The following is an 18123-nucleotide window of genomic DNA, read 5'->3' on the forward strand; positions in this document are numbered from 1 at the left end:
ATGAAAACAGTTTGTCTTGCAAAGGAATTACAATAAATTAAATTAAATAAGGCACAAATCCAATTGGGTTGATTTATGAAAGGAGTAGAGTTTGGCAATGTGATGATTGTTCACTTAGTTTAGTGTATAAAGTAAAAGAATGTTTGCTCTGAATGCCTTGTTATGTGCGCAGGGAAAAAAAATCTGAATTTATCCAAGATGACGAAATGATTGACGTGAATGCAGCTTTGCCTTATTCAATAAGCTAAGTGAACATTCATTCTGCAGACTGAACATTCTCCAGTTCTTTTGTAAATCAATCATCATGTGTCAGATGGCTGCAGTTATGTCACACGTTTTACACCCATGATGTCAAACAGTTTATATTAGATTGAATATATCAGCATTTGCTGAATGGGATCTCTGTACTTTATGGCAGTGTGCTTAGAGGTTCTTTATCAGTAGTACAGCTAGATATGGTGGGGGCTCCTAGCAAAGTCATAAGGCATGCTAACCTTCATCGTAAATAAAATTACTACCACTACTATTACCCATGCCTTTCTAAAACAGTAACTAACACTGCCACACATGTATTCCCTTGCATAGCAATCTGATAGGGGTCCATGATCTATATACTTTTATTATGTCAATCCTTATTTACTATGTTACCTTAATAAATTACTATGCATCCCAGCACTTCCATGGCATTTTTTAATGCTAAGCCCCAGAGAAGACATGTGGTCTAGGAATGTTAGTTACCCTGCTTCAAACTATATTACAACTGACATGTGCAAAGCTAAAAATGAGAAATACTGCCTTTGTCATAAAGAAAACCTGTAGTGAGAAGAACACAGAGGCTGCCACTGTTGACATCATTTGGAAAAACACCAAGACTGCCTATGTTCACTACATTTAAAAATGCTGGTTGCCTGGTTGTTGCTGACTTTAAAAGAGAAGTTCAGGATGAAAAAAAACACAAAAATATTATATTCACCTAGGTGGATGCTTCATCAATCCGATGTTGCATTTGTCCCCCAGTACTGAGAAGTGAGCCATGAAGTGAGCAGAGAGCTGGTGACTGTCAGTCACTGGCTCTCTGCTCTGCCCCTCTAGCGCTTACTGGAGCACGGGGCTGTAGAGGGGAAGGGAATGGCTGGGTCCCAGTGGTTTGTTGAGAGGCTGATCTAGGTGCCAGTCCAGGTAACTGTGTGGATTCTGACACCCAATAGGGGACTTTAGCCCACTGACTGCTGAATACAGGTCACAATAGTGTAGAGCAAAGTGATCCTCAAGAGAAGTAGGACCAAAAGAGCTTTGACCCTAATTCTCCTTTAATGCGTTTAGTTCCTGATTTTGAACAAGCATGCAGAAAGTAAAACTGAAGTGAAGGTAGAACTATTGATCCGTGTACTTGTTTCAGTAAATCACTCAGAAAGTAAAGAGTACAGCTAGTAATATAAGAGCCAGGCACCTAGCTTTTTTACAAACAGATGTAAGTAATGGAAAACTCTATGTACCTCTTACTGCAGGTTTACTTTGACTGACATAGCCAGTGTTTTATTCATGTTCAGTAACGTGCATTAAAATGAAATTTCAGTTGAACTGCTCTTTAGTGGTCTTAGAGGTAACATCATTATGTTTTTTTTATGTATTTTCCAAATGTTTTGAAGCACCAAATAAAAAAAAGTCTAGACACTAACTTGGTTGGGTGATTTCTATATCTTGACTTGATGTATCCCTCAAAGTGAGATGTGGTAGTTAAAGAAGAACACCCAGTTTGGGTGAACTAATATCTCACTCAAGTCTTCCAACTTTGAGAATTAAAAGTTTTCTAATCTCCACACAATGGGGTTGGTTTACTAAAGAGCCATCTTACTAAAGCAGTGAATGTGGCTTTCACCAAACATCCAGAGCAGGAAAGTTTTCCCATTGCCAGTATTTTAAATAACAGAGATTAAACCCCTAACTCCTGTGGCATATGACCTCTGCGATTGGCTCTCACAGTAGTCACATTATCATGAACCTGTCTCACTAGCTTGTAATCAGAAGCTTTGACCGAGAGCTGTTGGTGATAGTTCAGTTAGTATACTGGGATCGTGCAGCCATGGAGGCATACAAGCAGTTATTGGGTGTTAAAGCCTACCTTTCTTGCTGCCGCATATATGCATTACACAACTGGCAGAGGTTAGTTAACCTGCAGTGAATGTTTGGTATATGACACATTTGCTGTTTCATGAATATACTGCATAGACTTGTAGGCAGGTGTAGTCTACTTTCTCCTCTGCAGGTGGTGCTCAACCTTAGTGGCATTGCAGAGGGAGAGGAAGTGAAGAGGAACATGGCTCCTTTATGGTTTCCTGGGTCACTGGGGAAGCTATCTGGTTGGATGCTGCTGCCCCATATGACTTTGGTGGCCATCTTGGGTCAGGCAGAGTCTATTTAAAACACTGGCTCCCAGGCATGGTGCACATTTTGTGAGTGGGTAGTGTAGGGACAGGTCATCTGTCTGTCAGGGAAAGTGAATAGCAGTAAGTAAAGGTTTCAGATGCATAGAAACAGGATAGGGATGCATCATCCTTTCTGGAATCCTCCCATCTTGGTACACACCTGCCAGGCCGCATTCCACCCTCTGTGACAGTTGGTGTTGGCACGCCTGAGACCTGCTCAGATCTACATTGCTATTACAACCTGTGCTTGTTCCCGACTGGGTGCCTTCTCACCGAGCTGTTTGTAAAGTTGAACTTTGACTTTAATACTAGTTCTCTTTCCCTGCGCATTTACTGCCACAGCTCCATGCTGCACCTCCTAACAGACTGTTCACTTTGCAAAGTGGATGTGCATTTAGCTTAGGAAATACGGTTCCGAACAAAGCTCTATTCACTTTGATATCCCAAACACATGAAAGGAAGATTACAAAAATGGGGTTTTTACTCACAAGTGCCAGAATAATTGAAGTGAATATAGCTTTACCCTATACACTAATTTAAGTGAACATTCACTGTGCACAGTGAAAATTCTCTATTACTTTAGTAACTTAACCCCTCTAACTATAAAGATGAGTAACCAGATCCCAGAGGAGCAATAGTCACCGATTCTGAAGGCACAGACTGGCAGTGGAAAAAATTTTGGGAAGTCTGCCACTCATGTAGCACTGCTCATGTAGTGTGTTATCATGTAGCAGTTCATCAATAATAAAAGAAAGCATTTACCCCATTCACAAGTATTCTTTGTTTTAGATTTGTAAGTCAACAACACATAATACTCACATAAATAATATATGGATAATCCTCAAGTATTTCATGATAATACTTCACATAAGCTTTGGATATTTTTTTTATTATTATCACTATCATTATTCAGAGTCAACTTACAATGCTGTTGTATAGCACAGGGACATTAAACAAGTCACAGATGTCCTTGCCCCTCTGGAACTTGCAGGATACTTTCCATTCCATGCAAGCAAAAGAGACAATTAGGTGCCAATTAATAAACAAGTGTGTTTTTAGACTGTATGGGTCCTGATTCATGCTATGCACCAGGCCATAGCACTCAATGATATTTATGCTGCCTAATATGTCACTTGATCTCACTTGATGATAAAGCATTAATCTCCTACAAAGAGCCAATAACATCCTAACTGACCACAAACAAGCAACACTGCAAAAAAAAGGGTAATGTGAGCAAGTTCTTACAGGAGGAGTTGTGATTCATTAAACATTTGCAAAATTTGGAATTGCTTTCATCCATGGCTAAAAAGCAACAATATGTAGGAGCTGATTTAATAAAGGAGTAGAAAATGTTCATTTGATAAGTGAAATTTCACAGAGCCCTGGTTCACATATATGCGGCTGTGCAGGCCGCGTTTTGTGCGGGCACGAGAGCCCATTCATTTGAATGGACTCCCGTGCCCTGTGACACGCAGGGGAGAAGTCCCTGAATTTCTTTGGAAACCGCAGCCCGCACGGGAACCTCGGTTCCCAGTGCGGGCGGCGTACCATTAGAATTAATGGCACATGCCCGCGGGTCTGCATTCTTCTGTGCAGGTGCTGCGGCTGCACGGATTTTCATGCGGATCCGCAGTGGCACCACCCGAACATATGTGAACCAAGCCTTTGTTTAGTGTATTAGCTGATGCTGTGCTCACTCTGAATTTCTATCCACATGCAAAGGTTAAAATACAAATAAGGGTTGATTTACTAAAGGCAAATAGACTGTGCACTGCACAATGCAGTTTCTCCAAAGCTTAGTAAATGAGGTAAAGCTTCACTTTACAAAGAATACTCAATCGCATGCAAAAACCCCCCCAAAAAACTGCATTTTTGCTTGCACATGATTGGAGGATGGAAGTCAACAGAACATCAACTCATTTACTACGTTATGGAGCAACTGCAGTTGAAGAGTGCAACTGCACTTGCAAAGTGCACAGTCTATTTACTTATAGTAATATCAACCCCATTGGGCTTTTGCATGTATATGTGTGGATTGTAGTAAATACAGCTTTATATTAGTCACTATGGTAAACGAACATTAACTCTACCAACAGTACATTTCCTACCTACTTTAGTAAATCAACCACAATGATATGATTTACTAAAGCGACAGAGACTGTTCACTTATTGATGTGAATATTCACTTGGAAAGTGTGTGTTGAAGCTAATTAATTACAGAACGCTTCACTTATCATTCTAGGTATATGCTTTTTATTAGTGTGGTGATTGCACTTTTTGTGGTAGTTGTTCTGAAAAATTGTTTTTCTTTTTGTCCTATTAATAGCGTAGGGTTCTTTTATCTTACAGAGTGTAACTTTGCTCATTCAGAATACTCATTTATGTAAATAAAATCAGGTCAAAAATCAGATAAATAAATTGCACCACGTGCAGTTTTTCTGCCTGCATTTTAAAGCATGTGAACAAATGTAAATGCAATGCAAGCAACGCATCTAAAAGTGAAAAAAAAAATAAATTGCTGTTAGTATTTTGGTCCTTCCAGAAATCTGTCACTGATATGAAAAGCATGCCAATGCACATAAAATTGCAACACAACATGCATGAAAATGCATTTTAAATGCATTATGGGCAGCACAGTGGCTAAATGGTTAGCACTTCCACCTGGCAGTACTTGGGTCACTGGTTCAAATCCCAACCCCGGCACCACTTGCCTGGAGTTTGCATGTTCTCACTGTGACTGCGTGGGTTTCCTCCAGGTACTCCGGTTTCCTTCCACACTCCAAAGACATGCTGGTAGGTTAATTGGCTCCTGTCTAAATTGTCCCTAGTATATGTATGTATGAATGTGAGTTAGGGACTTTAGATTGTACACCCCTTGAGGGTTAGGGACTGATGTGAATGTACAATATATGTATGTAAAGCGCTGCGTAAATTGACGGCGCTATATAAGTACCTGAAATAAATAAATAAAGAAAGATCAATGCACATGAATTTTTGATGTTTTGCGGTGAGTTTTTATATGCTATAACGGTGAAAGGACCCATATCTGCACATTACTGGATGACTGAAATGAGCACAGCTTTACTTCATTTATAAAGCAGTTAAGTGAACTGTCTCTACACCCAGGGGCAGACTGACAACTCATGGGACCCCCGGTCAATAGGGGATCATGGGGCCCCTGTGTCCTTGCCCGAACTCAAAAAAGCCTATGAAAAATGTACCAGGGGCATCTAATGGGGCCCCCTACTGACCCTGGGCCCTCAGGCAGTGCCCGAGTTTCCAAATAGTCAGTCCGCCCCTGTCTACACCTATAGCAAATCAACAACATTATGGGGTCTATTTACTAAAGGAAAATAGTCTGTTCATTTTGCAAGGGAATATGCACTTTGTAATGGAATTGTTTCTAAGCTTACTGAATGTGGTGAGAATTAACTTTGTAAAGAGTACCCAATTATATGCAATAGATTAAAAAAAACATGTTTGCTTGTATATGATTGGAAGATGGAATTCAGCAGAGCTTCACCTTATTAACTAAGTTAGGGGAAAATCTCTTGCTTTCTTTCAAACTCGATCTTTCTGAAATCAAAGGTTTACTCATGTCTGGAAGGTATTGATGATAAAGCACTATTTCTCTTTATTGGCTCCCATCGGTGCTTCCACCACATCCCCCTTACCCACAGAAGGACCTTTTGACATTTTTATATTTGCTTGTGGTATAAAGTGGTAGACAATTTTGAAATGTGAGCCCAGATTTAATAAAGATTATATAAGCCACCAACAATCATTACTTGTGATTTTTATAAATCTACTTCTTCCAACTTATATTTGCATGCTTTCTGAAATGCATGCTGCCAACTAGCTTCCATCAGTCATTTACTGTATATAAAAATGATTAAAATTAGATGACTGGATGCCATGGGAAACAAAACATTTTACTTTTAATACATCCGGCACAAAATGTTTTAATCTTTTGCTGACTATTTAACCCACATTTGCGTAGCAGCAAGGGGTGGCTCCCAGCACAGTGACCAAGCTGCCACCCAGTTCCCAGTTTTCTTGTTGTGATCAAGAACTGGAGGGATAGACTCCTGAATATCTGACTACTGTGATGGCCAATCATAGTGGTCACGTGATCAGGAAATCCATCCCTCCCCCTGCATTAAAGTGATTGTAAATGCTCATATTTTATAAAATTAAAATAACAAACATGTTACGCTTACCTGCTCTGTGCAATAGTTTTACACAAAGCAACCCTCATTCTCCTCGTCTTAGGTTCCCCGCTGATGCTCCTAGCTCCCCCTCACCGCTGAGTGCCCCCATGGCAACCCACTTGCTCTTGGGGCACTCTTACATGCTCAGTCCTAAGTTACGCTCTGTTTGTCTATTGACACTCTATAATTACTGGCTGTGGTTGACAGAAGTAGGATTCAATAGGTCGCACTGCTGTCTCTGAGCCAATGAGGAGGGAGAGAGCAGAGAGAGCCTTTGCTCTTGTGCACATCACTGGATTGAGATCGGGCTTAGGTAAGTATAAGGTGGGGGGGGGGGTTGGGGGGAGCTACATGCAGAAGAGAATGCATGAAGGTAAAAACCTTCTGCCTTTAAAACAACTTTAAGACCCAGTTAAAGGGCTGAGGTGGACAGGAAGGGGTTAACAATTTAAAGAGGCGCCCATGTCTTACTATGTAAACTTACAATCTGTTTATTTATATGCATTATATTAAAGCATACATCAAAGTCAGTTTCTATGCTGCTGTTGTTTACTAAAACTGAATTGTGCAAAATCTGGTGCAGCTCTGCATGGAAACCAATCAGCTTCCAGGTTTTATTGTCAAAGCTAGAAGCTGATTGGCTACCTTGCACAGCTGCACCAGTTTTAGTAAATGTTCCCCAGGATCTACCCAGAAGGATGGTAATGTCACCTTAGTCTAGGCACTGCAGGCAATAGTGGAGGTAAGGTAAGTATATTTTATTCACCCACAATTTTTGTTATATATATATTTTTTTGTATTTCAGCATACTGACAAGTGGGTAGAGGATCTTGGTACATAACTGGACCGCACATTTTTAGTGGAAGTTAGTTTGTGGAAGTCTGGCTCTCCTCCAGCTCATTTGTTGCATGCTTGCTCTAACCAGTATTTTAGATCAGATAAGCGAACAAATAGCCAAGCTCTATTATATTGCTTTTATGGTGTCTCATATTCTTGCCATTTCACTTGACACAGTTTTATCAGCTTGATTGTCGAATACCTGTTAATTCCTGGTTTTTGGTCTTCTGTTGGAAGAAATGAGACATTTGTGTTCTGTTCTTAGATTTACCATTTAAGCCCAATCACAAATAAATTGCATTTAAAACTGGGGCACTTGATGTACTGTTAAAACTGGTGGCAGAATAAAAATGTCTCTGCAATGGCAAAGAACTATAAGTGTCAATTGGGAAAGTTATGTGCTTTCACTGACAAGACAAATGATATGAACAGCTTGCTGGTGTATAATGTTTCTGAGTTTATATTGGGCAGGCGTCTTTAATTCAGATAAACACATATTTTTTACCTCTGATATGATCTAACTGATCACAATGGGGTTGATTTACTAAAACTGGAGAGTGCAAAATCTGGTGCAGCTCTGCATAGAAACCAATCAGTTTCCAGGTTTTATTGTCAAAGCTTAACTGAACAAGCTGAAGTTAGAAGCTGATTGGCTACCATGCACAGCTGCACCAGATTTTTCACTCTCCCGTTTTAGCAAACCCCTATAAGTTTTGTGCTACAAAACAAATGCCCTACAGTGCTGTCTGTCAAAAGAATTGGGAGAAGGAGTGTACAGATCCACCATTCTGTAGGACTGCTAAAAGATAGCAACTAGAAATAATGACTGCACTCATGTGCATATATAATATCATACAATGTATACATTAAAAAAAAGTTTAGAAAAAAAAAATAGGACACATTAATACAATTACATCAACCTGATTTCTTTTACATCTGAATATAAAAAAACAACATATTTAAATGTTATAAATTTCCTATGAAGCTAGACTTAGTGAGGGGTGCATGAATAAGGAGTAAGGTCCCAGAATAAAGATGGTTCAGAGAGATTCTCATTGGTCTTTGTGGGTGAGCACCTGAGCACCTTTGCATTTACTTCAAACCTAGAGTGGCTCGGCTACCCTTGGAAATATATATATATAAAATATAAATTATATATATAAATTATATATATATATATCCAGATATATATATATATATATATATCCAGATATATATATATATATATATATTATAGAAATTATATATATATATAAATTTTTATATATATACTGTATATAGTACCAAACTTTGGATCATAATTTTGATGAAGGAGAAGAAATAAATGCCATCTGTCAGGGTTTAGTTTGCCCATACCTGAACCTGATTCTGATTGCTGTAAGCAAGGCCCAGGTGCCTTGCTTACAGCAGAACCTTGCAAACCAGGTTTTGAGCTTTATCTGGCGTGTTTAGGGTTTCCTAGGAGCCAGTACTGATTATGGAACATAATGTTGCACAGAGAGATTTGCCAATACGTTTGCGTAATACAAAAATAGGCAGTCAGTAAGTGCATGCTACCAATCCTCCAAAGCTTTTAAAAAGTCAGTGGGCAACAAAAGGGAATCTTTGATGTGGCCCTGTGGATTTGAGGTCTAAAGATGCCCACCGATATGAGATGATTATCAAGCCCATTTCTGTGGGATCAGGAAATAATTGTATATCTGTAAACAATCTGCAACCTTTGCTAGTATGCAGAAATTTTGTGGGAAAAATTAATCCAAGATGTATTTTCTCAACCAGTGGGTGTTACTCTATAAAAATGGTCAAACATATGTATGCTTAGGTTAAATGAACCTCCATACTTATGCCACAATGGAGAGTGATTGTTCAGTATTAGATTTTTAGACCTCCATATAATGGTTGCACTAGACAATTGTATATATATATATATATATATATATATATATATATCATTATAAATACTTTTTTTTACATGTTCTTAATAAGTGATTACATATTCTCAGCTGCATAAGGGGCTTAGAGAGGTGAGGGTGGAGAAACACCAATACAGTGATCTTCCCAGTAAATGGCTGTGCAGTGAGGTATGTCAGTACAAGTTTAATTGAAGGACAGGAAGGCTGTTCCCCCAGCACAGCCAGAAAACTGACCACATTGTGATAGATGTGTTCACACGTCTAGTGTCGTCAGTTTTTAATAAGAAAGCAGGAAGACTGGCAGGAACACCAGGCATTTCACACAAAGGAAGCAATTCAAAGAGAATATGATACTTTATAATATAAATACTGTACATGGTACAACAGGCACATCAGGAATATGAAATGATGGGGTAAGATATCTTTATAGGTTGAATGCCTTTGATCCATCAATCTTTGCAAGGGACAGGACCATGCAGCCTTGGTTTAGAAAGCATCCTTGTTGGGCTTTCTTCATCCTGTGCATGTATGCCATGACTCAATTCATTCCTATGGGAAAAGCCATGCTCTAAAGAACTGCTTGAATACAGCTTCATATAGGAATGAATAGAGCTTCTGCACATATACTGTATGTAGGAGAACAAAGACATGGTGAGGATGATTTCAAGTTAATGCTGTGGGACTCTGGGCATGGTCACATAACAACTCGCTGAATTGAGTAAAAATGTTCCAGTTTGCTACCACACTTCCTTAATGTGACACTCCCCGATCCCCAAAGTACAGTCACCACCAGGACTGAGACAATGAAAGACCAATCAAACAGTAGTAACAGTAAAAATACATGTTTGTTGGCTGAATATTGGTTAATGCAAATTTGTATTTTATCACATTTTAATGCAAAATATGCAGATTAAATTCTTTTTTGTCATTTGAATGACAGTTGAATATCTATTAAGAACATTTTAAAAAACTACAGAGCTCTGTAATTGGGCTATTTGAAAAAGCATTTTGATGAAAAATCCCTGGGTTTGAGGAATATATTGTTGTTTGTGTTTGTTTTCTTTCAGTTACCTAAAGAACTGCGACATATTGCAACCATAGAAAAATATTCCAACATAACATGTAATGTGGTTATGACTTAAATGCCTTGCATGTGTTATCATAATTGTGGCATATATAATTAATATTTTCTTTTTTACTAAAAAGCTTAGTGACACAGGGGCTATAATAAGGTTAATATATACACTAAGACACTGGGAATGTGTATGGTAATTCAGATCAATCCAAATAGGGGATCAGTGTTCAGGCAGGGCTGTTCATTGGTTGGCTATGTATAATTGTTAACTTACCAAACATCTTTAAAAGAGACCATGTGACTAATGCCATGGTGCTGGTCACATGACTGCCAGAGTAGGAAACCTGGAGAAGGTAACTATATCAATGCTTTTTTTTCTCTTTTGTTATTGGAACAGGGGTGTTAAGATAGTTGGGGATTAAGATTAGTGGGTCACTATAATAGCTAGGCTGCTAGAGTTTTCAGAAGCAATGGTAACCATATACTGTATCTCTTAAGAAATATTTACTTTAAATGGCCATAAGATATGTCAGAAGATATATACAGCCTTTATTTACATCTTTGGTAAATGCAGGCTGTAAGGCACATGCAGCACTGCTGAACACAGGAATACATATTTAATTGCACAGTTGGCATAGGCCTGCCTTCCCATGCATGCTGAGATGCTCCATGCCTTTGTCTGTAAAAGGTGAATTAATGGGACAATTGTATAGCACTGTGCCATATCATTAAGATGTGACTGTAAGTAATTATGTTGCAAGGGCCTGAAAGAACAAGTTTAAAACCCAACTCCAGAAATTCTACAAAATATAAACTTGCAGTGGGGCAGGCCTGCACTGTAAGTGCTAACTTCCCATTCAGTCTAGGGCTTCAGGGATAAGGGGTAATACATTATTTCTCACTCCAGCAAGGTCCCTTCAGAGAAGTCTCCTGTCTAAGGCACACCTGCCATGGTTGGACTCCTGCCTCCTCTACACACAATGAAGGGTCAATAGCTCTGCATTATATGGGATGGTATTGAGGGACTGCCCACAGCCTGGATTTCCGGATGGAGAGGAAGAGAGTGCTGGAGTCGGCCAAAGTGGGGGTAAGGTAAGTGTTACAGCCTTTTAATCTCGGTTAAACTTAATGGGAAATAAAGGGTAGATCTTGTCTATTTCCTTGAGCTGGGCTTTAAAGCCTAAAAGTGGCCATACATGGATTGAAATTCATCTGGTTCAGCCAAATTGCAATCCATATATGGGCAGGTTGATTGTACAGAAGGCAATCTACAGATCTGTTTGCTGTACAACCAGCCTGTCAGGTTTTTTCTGAACAATCAGTGGCACCAGCTATAGCCGGCAATGCTGATTAATGTACTTGGAGGGGAAGGCTTCATGCCATCAGAAAATAATAGCTCAACGGGAGTGATCCCCCCAGGGGGCGGACTGACAACTCATGGGGCCCCTGGTCAATAGGGGATCATGGGGCCCCTGTGTCCTTGCCCAAACTCAAAAAAGCCTATGAAAAAGGTACCAGGGGCATCTCATGGGGCCCCCTACTGACCCCGGGCCGAGTTTCCAAATGGTCAGTCCGCCCCTGTCCCCCCCATCTACCTCGAATGTATGGATGAGGAAATCTGATCAGTTTTTTTGTTCATTCCACTGGTTAAAAAAAAAAAAAAGGATTAACTTCTTAAGTCCAAGGTTCTTGTGACTTTAAGTAGTTTGTTAGGACCAGGCTGCTCTAAACAAAATATTTAAAGTAGCATGCAACCCAGTGTTAGGCTTTAATTGTATTATATTTCTAGTTGTGACCTACTATATATTTTATTTGTTCTATTTAATATTTAATATATTATTATATCTAATTATGTTTCCTTTCTCTTTGCACAGATCTTTTTTTCCCTATGTGATACTGGCCTTGCCTCATTTTTTACATTTTGTTGGTTGTTTTGGGTGATCTGTCAAAAAATGGAACTCCTGTGCCAATACAATGTCTGCTGTATTTAACCTATGCTTATTGTAACAGCCAAACATGAAGTTCTTCCACGGTGCAAGTCACATAAGCCTCAGTAAAAAGCAGAGATTTTTTTTTCCTTCCCTCCAACCCTGCCTACGCAGTAACTAAATAAAAGGAAGTTTTAACTAGTACCTAAGTTATATGTAGATTAAAATACGTAGATACAAAATATATTCAAAATGAGGCATTTATACGAACAGTGTTTTAGTGTAAGGGTTTTATTTGAAGTAAAGCTACAAGTTAAATGCACTGAACTACCAGACTGTATTGATTCTGTTGACAAATATTTTGCAAGTCTCTGTATAACTGCACTAGCTACACTTTATTAGCCAACAGTTGCCAGCTTCCTCTACCAAAATAAGGAAATAAATATTCATAAATAAGTAGCAACTACAGTCCAGTGTTATATTTGTGTTCTATTACTGTGACTGGTGTCAAGTCACACTTCTGCTGGTCAAACTGATAAATTACTGGCCAGGTGGCAGCATTAATAGATACACTGTCAGCACTGAGTACACTTGCAGACAGTTTGGGACATTCAAGGGATTTAGTATGATAATATGTCAAAACAAGATCTGCAAGACAGGTTAATCCCCCTTATGCACTTTTACCACCTGGTAAAGAAAATAATTTTCCTATTACTTAAAAAAAAAAAAGAGGGAGAGAAAATCAAACCAGATTTTATTATACTTTTATTTCCAAATATAATATGTATTGGCTTTCGAGCCAACAGACAAAATAAAGTCTAAGTATGTATCTAGGCTATTAGTGCAGATTATTTCCAAGAAGTATTTTGGTTTAATTATGATTCTATCCATGCAGTTTAACCGACACCAGTCATTTAAATTAATTTATGTATGTATTAATCATTTGATCATTTAGCAGAAAAATGCTAGTTGTGATAACCTGAGTACTCTGTAATATAAATTGTGACAGTGATCTAAATATTTAGTACAGAGTAGATTATTTATTTATCCAGTTTTGTGGTTTTATTAAATTTTAACATTATTTGCTTTTTTTCTCTTAGAACTAAGATGTCTCTGAATAGGTTTCATATTTTTCTTCTATACACTATTTTTCATTTTCGTCTGTGTTATCAGTATCTATTAATTTAAGTATCACTGGTGCAACATAATAAAGAACATTTGCAAACAGTAATAATGAAAAATAGCTTTTTGTAATTTATAACAATGGTGCCACATCCCTAATAGTGAACATACATTACAAAATATATGGAATGAGACTTTCTGCAGGCACTATCAATACAATACACAAATACATTTTGTGCATTGTATTGATGGTGCCTGTAGACAATTCCATCCCATCCCATTTATTTTGTAATAAAAAATCACAAAACCACTGAAATGTTTATAATAGTGTATAATACAGTATGTAGTATTGTAAATGAATTCAAAGTTATATTCTATATTTTTAGTGTCAGACAGTGGTTCTTTGGAAGGCTCCACAGTCACTGGAGCTGTTTTACCAAAGAAGTAGAGAATGCTCACCTACCTAAGTGAATGAAATAAAGGTGTGCTCACTTTTAATAAATATGCAGCATTTTTTTTCCTGGCACATGATTGAATTATTTTAGTGAGCACAATTTAACTTTGCAAACATTTTGTAGTTATTTCATAAATCAGCCAATTATGTCAAGCACGTGCCAAAAAGATATATACATATGACATCACATGTGTATCTCTACTCCAAAAAGGGCAATACAGGTGATGTAATTACAGCCCCTGACAAACATCATAGGCATACTAAGACATCACCTTATTCTGCATGTCAAGAAAATGTACATAACCCTTGATTAACTGCCATTTTTGCTATGCTATTACAAATATACTCATACAAACATTTTGTATAATTAGATAGTATTTTATACAGTTTTTCTTTTCTCCATTCCTAAGAAATTGTAACATATATCATGCAGCTTAAATATTTTCTCTATAAAACAGATTTGACAGGTGATTCCTAATGGGATAAAAGTTGAAGAACACTGCCAAGGTCATGAAAACATTGCTAAATTGTGTACATTATAACAAATAAATTTGTGTCCATTACCGTTTGCTTAATGAACATGTTCTACCTCTTTGGTAAATCAACCTAAAGAAGACAATGTTCACTTAGTGAAGAGAATGTTCACTCAGCTTATTAAATAAGATGAAGCTACCTTCACTTTGAATATCCAATCATATGAAAGGGAAATTATTATTCAGGATTTATATCCTTTATATAGTGCCAACATCACAAAATAAAGGGAAACAGTTACAATACAATGCAAGACAAAAGGGATAGAAGGGTTCTGCTTGTGAAAGTTTACAAGCTAAAAGGGATTAAAACTGGACTTCTGTTGCACATGATTGGATGAAAGAGTGGACATAGCTGCACCTTATTTGCTAAGCTTGGTGAACTTTAACTTGCATATTGAACTTTTACTTTGGTAATTGACCAACCTTTTCTCGATTAGTAAATTAACCTTACTTTCTTTTCCAAAAAAATCCACTGGAACACATACGAGCCTTGACAAACTGGTTCAGCATGCAGTCCATAATATCTGCAAATCACACATAATAATATATTAAAGTGGAACTTTATTCAGAAAATGATGTTTTACAAACTCACTTCAGGCTGGTCCCTTTTGCAGGTATAGCTATGTAAAACATTAAAAGTAAGTGCCTATACTGTTTATTATCCAGAAATGCACTGTCTCACTCTGCTCTGCACATGCTCAGTTGCTAAATTTGTAGAGGCTGACCTGCTAACAGTCTAAAGATTTAATGCTGATCAGGGGCTCTGGGCTTCAACATAATGGCAACCTCCAGCAAGAAGGAACAGGAACAATCCTGGAGGCAATTTACAGCACACACTAATTTTGGTAGCATAATTAATAATGTGACCTATATATATGTTTCTTGCTTATTAGCATTATTTTTTAACAAGTTGTTATGGTTAAAGTTCAAGTTTAAGTCAGTTTTCCTTTAAAGGCAGCTGTTCACTAAAATCCTGAGCCCAGCAGTGTCCCACCTACAGTGAAGGTGAGTGCCTCCAGTGGCATGGGTCCCACACTGACACAGTGTATCCAATCCTCTAAAAATGTCATATATTGCAGCTTATAAGACCTTAAATGTGGTGGCTGAATTTTTCTGGTTGTTCGTTGTTTACTTATACTTGGTGACTCTGCCAGTAACACACTTTGGGGTTGATTTACTAAAACTGGAGAGTGCAAAATCTGGTGCAGCTCTACATAGAAACCAATCAGCTTCAGGGTTTTATTGCCAAAGCCTAATTGAACAAGCTGAAGTTGGAAGCTGATTGGCTACCATGCACAGCTGCACCAGAGTGCTCCAATTTTAGTAAATCTTCCCCTTTCTGACCTTGGGTATCAAGGTCTACTGCATCAAGACAACAGAAACCAGAGAGGACTACTGGAATCTCCGCTCTCTTCTTCTTCATAACATATGAGGAAAGGATTCTGAAGGCAGCAGGACAACACAAATGATAAAAAAGCAGCACAGGAAAATAACTTATCAGCTATAACAACTTCTGAACGGATCAACAGGATTTTTTTGCATTTATCAAACAGATATAACAAAACAATTTCAATATTTAACAGACCAAAAAGGAAGCAAATAAAATACATTTGCTGTTAGTGTGTGCATACACTTTTAGGCAAACCTGCATATACAATAAAACCATAATTTTTTTTTAGATATATACAGTAAGGGATACATATAATGTAAAGAACATTATCGGCATTTGCTAATGATTTAAAAAACTTGTTTCTTTGTGTAGTTTGTTATTGCATATGTGCAGGTTATTTGTTCATTACATGTGCGGTTTTTGCTTCCTCCGTATACCTTACTGATTCTATTATCTCGCTACAAGTGTTCCACACAGATTTGGCTGAAAACAATAGACTCTGCTTTCCCAAGTGAAGTGAAATACATTACTCAAAGGCTGATTTACTAGAATTAAGAATCTTTACTCAAAAAAATTATAGTTCGTTCACTTTGAATACTTTATCGTGTGCAGATTAAATAAATAAAGAGGAATTTGCCTTTCATATGAAATAATAATTGAACTGCATCGGAGCTCAATTTAATAAATGAAAAGTCTCAAAACCACTAGTAAATCAGCCTCTCATTGTCAGCCACAGACCATGTTATCCTGTCTGGCTAAGTAGTAGGCCAGGTTTTTATTATAACATTTATATATATATATATATATATATATATATATATATAAAGTTTAAATTTTAATATACACATATATGTATATATTTGATACACACACACATATATATATATATATATATATATACATACACACACACACAGTTTATATATATATATATATATATATATATACACAGTTTATACATATATATATATATATATATTTTTTTTTTAATAAATTGATTTGGTAAATCTAATAAGTGTCCTGCTGATGTGATTTTAATGATGTATCCACTAGAAATGATGATTTCTACATCCAGCCAGTGTCAGTCACGATGTTGTATACATAAAGTTGCACATGTAATACCCAGCTAATCGTGGCTGCAGCCATTTACAAAACTGATTTTCAGTGTCCAAGTACAACAGTGGTAAATTGCAGTGTAACTTGTCATACAGTCGAAGATTTAAATGGAACGTCTCAGAACTTTGGATATTCCACAATACTAATAAAGTAGCAAGACCTTATGATTCCATATTGTTCCATTCAGTACGGCAACACTATGATTTTATTTTATGTGTTATTTATGATTTGTAATTTGTATAACACTACTATTTCTACGTGTCATTCTGTATGAATTTGTTGTTGTACTCACTACTTCGTAATAAAGTCAATAAAAAATGATGTAACTCACAGCATTTTCTTTTTGGTATGTGGAATGTTTGCAGAATATTCTTTTGTCAGAAATGGGCAACCTTTAACACTGCAGCTGTTGCTGAATGTTCTCCCCCATAACATTTAAGCAATGAATGCCAAATCCTGCACTCCAATAATATTTTCATGCAATAAATCAGATAGCGGAGCTCCCAATGCCTACTGAAATGTGGGAACATATATGTGCTTTGTGTATATTTATTAAAACCTGGGAATACTTATAGCAATCTCATTTATCTTTTTCTGACTGATTTTTATATATTCTTTACAATAATTAAACTGAAACAGGCACTGTGTATATATCTGAAGAATATAAAGTGAATATAAAATAAATCAAGGTTAAGAACATTCCTATTAAAATGTTTATATTTAAAAACAAAAATCCTGTTTACATGCTTGCCATCTGTAATATCAGAAAACAGCACACCATTCCAGACCATTATATGTATCTGTCTAAAAGTTTACAGTAAATAATAAAATAGAACACTAATGGAGCGAAGTTAATATTTTAAGCTAACACTTCATTTATCAACAATTTTACAGTTATAGTAAGCACTAATAATTGATTGCTATGGCATATTATTTTTTTTCCTTTATCACATAAAACCAGTGACTAGTTAAAGGGAATCTGAATATGAATCTGAATACTCTTATAGGCAGCTTCAGCCAGCAGCTGCCATTCTCTGTCCTGAGCCATATGTTCTTTTTTCGGGAGTGAAGCGGAATCTTTTCAGCTTCAATGTGAATAACATCACTGACCAATAACT

General features: G+C 37.2%; 1 long non-coding RNA gene across 1 annotated transcript; it reads left to right on the forward strand.

Annotated features, from left to right (window-relative positions):
- The first annotated feature begins 8761 nt into the window (after nt 1–8761).
- Nucleotides 8762–17335, forward strand: LOC149460114 (uncharacterized). The gene is made up of 2 exons (XR_016313146.1): nt 8762–11554; nt 12337–17335. It is a non-coding gene; the product is annotated as an uncharacterized LOC149460114 (long non-coding RNA).
- The last annotated feature ends 788 nt before the right edge of the window (nt 17336–18123 follow it).

Source organism: Staurois parvus, unplaced genomic scaffold (genome assembly GCF_062004578.1).
Source record: "Staurois parvus isolate SC_StPar_1 unplaced genomic scaffold, SC_StPar_1.0 ptg000235l, whole genome shotgun sequence".
Classification (NCBI taxonomy): Eukaryota; Metazoa; Chordata; class Amphibia; order Anura; family Ranidae; genus Staurois; species Staurois parvus.